We start from the raw sequence: 7,391 nt of genomic DNA on the forward strand, positions 1-7,391 counted from the left end.
GTATTCATAATTTATTGGAAGAACAACTGAAAATCATTTTGTTTGCAAGTGTGACATGTGTGGAGAAGAACCTCCTAACTAGCCTTTTATCCATCCTTTTCATCCAAAAACGTTTTACAATCTGTTTTGTTTTAAAGTTTCTGTTTTGTTTTCAATTTTCGTCCAAAACAAATCCCCCTTTATTTTAAAGTCTTAGATTAGTTAGAATATGTTTTGATTTGTGTTTCTAAGTGTTTTGATTCAAGTTTTCACCCAAATTCGTCCAAGTTCTTGTTAGGTTCTCAAAACTGCCCAGAAAGTGGTTTTAGGCAGTTTTGAGTCATTAGGTTGCTGTTTTGAGTTTTATGTTTGTTTAAGTGTTTTAAACTTTAGTTTTGCATTCTTTGAGTCTAGTTTAGTGTTTTAAACTTTGTTTTTATGTTTTAAGTCATTTTTCAAGTCTTTAGCAATCCCTCATAATCCCCGGTCTAGAACGATCCCTACTTACATCTTTACTACAATTTGACAAAAAGAGGGTTTAATTTGTGTGCTTATCCACTTCCCATTGCCGTTCATTGACCAAATGCTTGAGAGGTTAGCGGGTTATGCTTTCTATTGTTTTCTTGATGGTTATTCTGGTTATAATCAAATTGTCATTGCACCCGAGGACCAAGAAAAAACCACTTTTACATGCCCGTTTGGTACATTTGCATATCGTCGCATGCCTTTTGGTTTATGTAATGCACCTGCTACATTTCAAAGATGCATGATGAGCATATTTTCTGATTACGTAGAAAAGATAATTGAAGTGTTTATGGATGATTTTAGCGTATTTGGTGATTCGTTTGATAGTTGCTTGCATAATCTAAGTTTGATCCTAAAACGTTGTGTTGAAACTAACCTTGTTCTTAATTGGGAAAAGTGTCATTTTATGGTTAAACAAGGCATCGTTTTAGGTCATATAATCTCTGAAAAGGGTATTGAGGTTGATAAGTCGAAAATAGATCTTGTACGTCACTTACCCTCTCCGACTTCGGTTAGAGAGGTTCGTTCGTTTCTTGGCCATGCAGGATTTTATCGTAGGTTTATCAAAGATTTCTCGAAGATAGCACAACCTCTTTGCCGATTCCTACAAAAAGAAGTGGCGTTTGAATTCACCAAGGAGTGCACGGCATCATTCAACCAACTCAAGGAGTTGTTGACCACGGCACCCATCATTGTTCCACCGGATTGGAGTCTACCTTTCGAGCTCATGTGTGATGCGTTCGACTATGCTTTAGGAGCTGCTTTAGGACAAAGGAAGGACAAGAGGCCGCATGTCATTTACTACGCCTCACGGACATTGAACGATGCACAATTGAACTACTCCACTACGGAAAAAGAACTCCTTGCCATTGTCTTTGCTTTAGATAAATTTCGATCATATCTAATTGGAACTAAAGTAATTGTTTTCACTGATCATGCAGCTCTGAAGTACTTGCTCACCAAAAATGAGGCCAAGCCACGGCTAATTCGATGGATATTGCTACTTCAAGAGTTCGACATAGAGATTCGGGACAAGAAGGGAAGTGAAAACGTGGTGGCTGACCACCTAAGCCGAATGGTGCATAATGAGGAGTCTTTGCCGATTTTGGAGACATTCCCCGATGAACAATTGCTGTCCATTAAGGTTAGTGCACCTTGGTATGCCGATATTGTTAATTTTTTGGTGTCAAAACGTATTCCAAGTGAGTTCACTAGGCACCAACGTGATAAACTTAGGCATGATGCACGGTTTTATGTGTGGGATGATCCGTACTTATGGAAATTTTGCCCCGATCAGATTATACGTCGTTATGTGCACGATTCTAAATGTCATTCAATTGTGAGTTTTTGTCACACATATGCATGTGGAGGGCACTTTGGCACACAACGTACAGCCCTCAAGGTGTTACAATGTGGATTCTATTGGCCTAGTATTTTTAAAGATGCTAAAACTTTTTGCTTAACATGTGATAAATGCCAACGAATGGGTGGTATTAGTGTAAAGGACCAAATGCCGCAGGTTTCTGTCCTAAATGTTGAAATTTTTGATGTTTGGGGTATTGATTTTATGGGTCCCTTCCCTTCATCGTATGGTTTCATGTATATTTTGCTTGCGGTTGATTATGTGTCGAAATGGGTGGAAGCCAAGGCCACCCGGACTAATGATTCTAAAGTGGTTGCAGATTTTATTAGAACTAACATTTTTGCAAGGTTCGGAATGCCACGAGTGATCATTAGTGATGGAGGGTCACATTTTTGCAATCGGACCATTGAAGCGTTATTGAGGAAATACAGTGTCACCCATAAGGTTTCTACACCTTACCATCCTCAAACGAATGGCCAAGCCGAGGTTTCCAACCGAGAGATCAAGCAAATACTTGAGAAGACCGTTGGCAAGGCGTGCCATCTTCCTGTTGAATTGGAGCACAAAGCACTTTGGGCCATCAAGAAGTTTAACATGAACCTCGAGGAAGCAGGAAGTCAAAGGAGATTGCAATTGAATGAGCTTGATGAGATACGGCACGAGGCGTACGATAATGCAAGCATTTACAAGCAAAAGACCAAAGCTTTCCATGACAACATGATCCGTGGGAAATCATTCTCAATTGGGCAGAAAGTGCTATTGTTCAATTCCCGTTTACGTTTGTTTCCCGGTAAGTTACGTTCTAAGTGGATTGGACCGTTTGTTAGTACTAACGTATCTTCTTATGGTACCATCCAGATTCAAAGTCTCAAAACAGGTCATGAATTCCAAGTGAACGGACACCGTTTGAAGCCATATTATGAGAACTTTGTTGAACAAACCGTGGATGATATTTCTTTGGGTGCCGTGGGCACAAATGGAGAATGAATGGGCTTTTCGTCCGGCTGTACGACGTTAAAGAAAGCGATACTTGGGAGGCAACCCATGCAATTCAACAAAGGAAGACCACAGAATTACTCCAATTCCAGATTTGCGTTCCTAAACTCTTCACTTTGTAATTTATTTCAAATCTGCCTATTTAGTTGTTTTAGTTGCTGTTTGTGTGTTTCTTTTTGTTTAGTGTGATTTTATGCGTGAAACATTGAGGACAATGTTTGATTTAAGTGTGGGGGGGTAACTAAGTGTTTTAGATGCAAATTCGTGGGATTTTATCACCCTTAACTTGGAGACTTGTTCCTTGCTGTTTTTAAGTATTTTTGAGCAGTTTTGGTGTGTTTTAGTGTGTTTTGAAGTAAAAATCCGAAAATCACATAAAAATTTGTTTTAAAAACCCAAAAAGAGTTGTTTTTGTGTGTTTGTTTATGTCTTAGGGTACCTTCCAACACAATGATGAGGATTTGGTTTTTAATTGTATGACTGTTAAAGAGAGTGATTAACATGGATGAAAGTTTGATTTACTCTTTGTTTATGCTTGGTTGTGGTTATAACTTATGAATTCACATGCAATCATAACAAAAAAAAAAATCAGTTTTTGTAACATGCTTGAAGGAAGGAACTCGAATTAACGCTACAACCTTGTGAGACTTGAGCCTAAACCTTTATTTGGAGAGTTAAAATCTGTGCATTCTTTGTTTTCTAAGTCGTTGCATGATCTCATTATTCCTTGATTGGTTGCTACTTAGAAGGCGTTTCATCATTTAGTTCCAAATGCTAGAACTCATGCTCATTTCATTCAAAGCATGTCATTGAATTGCATAACACATATTCAAGATAAAGTTGTGTAGTGACCACCACCATAGCCAAAAAGCCGTAAATCCCCGCTGTTATTATGCTTTGTAGGTTTTTAACCCCGTTGAGCCTTGTTTAGCCTATTCTTTGTTAACCCATGTTTTCCTCACCTAGCCTAGATTATGACTATTCATACCCTTGTTCTTGAAGCATAGTAAAGCATGATTCGAATTGAATTCCTTTTGATCTATGTTAGCAGAAAACAAGTGTGGGGGAAGTATTTTTCATGAGGAATTGTGTGCCATAGGCACGAAAAAAAAAAATGAAGAAAAAATATGAAAAGTATGAAAAAAGAGTTGAAAAGTTGAGAAAAAGAGTCCAAAGTATTGTTTGTTGAAGTGAGGGTCCAAAACAATGAATTCGGCCCTAAGGAGTTGTTTAAGTCTCCCCCTTGTGTGTTAAAGTTAACTTCAGCACTCTAAGTGAATTTGAAGTCTCAATTTCACTACTTTGCTTACTATTGCTTGAAGAACGTTTGTTTTCCCTATCCTTTCTTTGTTAACCAATACCCCAAGCCCCGTTACAACCCTTAACTTCTATCTTGAGTGTTGTGTATTTCAATTTGTGGAGTTTGAATTTGGTATGAGCATATGGTGTCACTGGTTCTCGCATCTAAGTAGTAGCATTCCATTCATGAGATCATATCTAAACATGCTTCTTAACTCTAGAAATTGCGTTCTTTGTGATACATATATGTGAGCATTCGTTTTCATATCTACATCAATCCTCTCACATATAACTAGTATAGGGTGTGTAGTTAGAAAATCTGAGTGAAAATAGAGTGCATATCGTGTAAGGAATTGAGGGAATTCCCTAAGGCATGTTACTACATTCAAAGCATTGTTTTAATTGATTACTTGTGAACTAGTAAGTAGTGGCTTTAATTAAGTATGTGCTTGTGTAAAGATGACTCAAATCTGTGGGGATAACAATCTTTAACATGTCGTGTGCATTGGAAATCCCTGAGGCAAACGTTGGAAGGTTTAGGTTTTGTTTTGGTTAATTTGTTTCGTTTTGTTTCCTTTCTTTTGTTTGTTTTGCTCGAGGACTAGCAAAAGCTAAGTGTGGGGGAATTTGATAGGAGCATATTTATGCGCCTTAGTTAGCTAGTTCTTATGCATTTCCATGGTGTTTTCTTAGTTAACGTAGTCTTTTAAGCTAGTTTTATGTGTTTTCAGGTTTTAGAGACAAAGTATGCAAGGAAGTGCAAAATGGAGCATAATTGAGCTAAAATGGCGTTTTTACTTATGGAGCACAAGGAATGGACGAGTTGAAGGTCAAAGGAGCTTAAGAAATGAAGAAATGAAAGTGAAGAACAAAGAATTCAGAATTAGAAACCAAAGTTTCTAAAGTTGGAAGTTTCTATTCTTGGAGGTTTCCATTTGTGAGAGTTTCTATTCTTGGCTTTGGGCTTCTAGATGACCCATCCTTACCTTCTTGGACAATGCCGCACCTTCCTAGCCCAATTCCTCTTGGGTTCTCACTTCTTGCTGCACCATAAGCCCAATCCCTTTCAAATTTCAACCCTTTGCCGCACCTAAACCCTAGCCCATTGCTTAAACCTGATTTCCCTAGGGTTTGTGGTGCCTATATATATATGTTCTTAGCCTTGCCGCAGATATCACCTCCTCCATAAGTTAGAAATTCGTCCAAACACATTGATCCCCCTTTGCCGCAGCCTTCCTTCACCAATCTGCCATATTTCCACACTTTGCCGCAACCCCCATGTCCCCAAAACACTACTGATAGGAGCATATTTATGCACCTTAGTTAGTTAGTTCTTATGCATTTATGTTGTGTTTTCTTAGTTAAGTTAGTCTTTTAAGCTATTTTCATGTGTTTTCAGGTTTTAAGGACAAAGTAAGCAAAAAGATGCAATTTGGAGCATTTTGGAGCAAAATTGAGCTAGAATGGAGCTCATGCATGTGGAGCACAAAGAATGGACGAATTTGAAAGATTGAAGAGCTAGGATTGTGTTTCAAAGTTGAAGACTTGAAGATGCAAAGTTTCCTAATTGAAGTAGGAAAGTGCCTAATTGAAGATGAAATCCTAGTCAACAATGGATTCCTAGTTGAAGAATGATTCCTAGTTGAAGTTGGATTTCTAGAAGATTAAAGATTCCTACTCAAACAAGGTTTCCTACTTGAAGAAGGGAAGTTGAAGCCAAAGAATCAGCTCAAGTGAAGAAACCTTATCCAAAACATTATCCAAACCCTATCCTATCCAATCCTATCCTATCTTATCCTAATCCTAATCCACCTATATTTCAGCTACTTGGGAGGATTCCTAGCTATATTAGGATGCTTAAAACCTCATTTCTATAAGCCTTATCCCTTCCTACAAAGGTGCCACACCTTATCCCTTGTTTTTCTAGAAATCGGCCACAAAACAACCTTTCTAGAAGGCCTTATCCCTTGTCCTACAAAAGTGACGCCCCAAACCTTTCTAGAACTTCTAGAAACCTGATTATTCCTTTCCCCCTTGGTTTCTAAAAGCCTTAACCTTTTCCTTCAAGGATTGTGTGTTATTATCCTATACAAATTAGGCTTTTAAATCCTTTTCCTTTGCTACATAGGGGCTGCGAATTTCAGCCTATAAATACCATCCTTTGCTGCACCATTTAGTCACCATCCTCTACCATATTTTCACTACACCATTCACCCAAATATACCTCTTGTGCCGTGAGTTTGCAAAGGAGAAGAAGGAAGAACTCTTGGAGCCGTGCATGCCATTCAAGGAGCTTGGATTGTGGAGCGTTTCTAGGTGTTTTCTATCTTTGTTTTAATGTTTAAATTTATTTATCTTTGTTTATTTGCGAGTATGAGGAACTAAACCCCCTTGGCTAGGGGGGGATTCGAAACCATGTTTATGCTTGCTATATGATTTGATTACTTCTAATTGCGTTTCATAAGTTGTGAGTTCAATTTGCTTATCTATGTGAATTAAAACTTATTCTTGTATGTTGATTGAGGGTCGACACTTAGTTTGCATCCATGAATTTGATGCTAGGATATAAGGGAATTTCACCTAATCGTTATGAACTTATATTCACAAGTAGTAAAGGTTGTTGATCACAATCGTGTTAAGTAAATTCTTGGCATAAGTTTCATGCAGTCATAGTAACAAGTGACGACAAGTGCTTCGTCAATGCTTATGGTTTTCATAGAACTTAATGATTCTTGCTTGTATCTCTATTATGCAATCATGTAGGGGACTTGTGGGGAATGCTTTGGGTTGTCGTATGCAATTCATCCAATTCAATAACTTAAGGAAAATCTGAGGGTTAATTTAAGCGGACCTAATTAACTTGGGGCGTTGAGAATTCATGGTTTATTGAAAAGCAATTGGAAATCGTTTTATATGCAAGTGTGACATGTGTGGAGATGAACCCCTTAGCTAGCCTTCCATCCATTCAAATCATCCAAATTCGTTTTAAAATTTGTTTTAGTTTACAAAGTTTTGTTTTGTTTTTAAATTCGTCCAAAATCAATCCCCCTTTTCTTTGTTGAGTCATACTAGTTAGAAATCAATTTAGTTTGTGTTTTTAAGTGTCTTGAGTCAAGTTATAATCAATTTTCGTCCAAATTCTTCCTGAGTGTCAGAAACTGCCCAGAAAGTGTTTTAAGGCAGTTTTGAGTGTTTGTTTGCTGTTTTGAGTCTTTTTGTTTGTTTTGGT

The sequence above is a fragment of the Malus domestica genome, chromosome 13 (assembly GCF_042453785.1).
Source record: "Malus domestica chromosome 13, GDT2T_hap1".
NCBI classification, from domain to species: domain Eukaryota; kingdom Viridiplantae; phylum Streptophyta; class Magnoliopsida; order Rosales; family Rosaceae; genus Malus; species Malus domestica.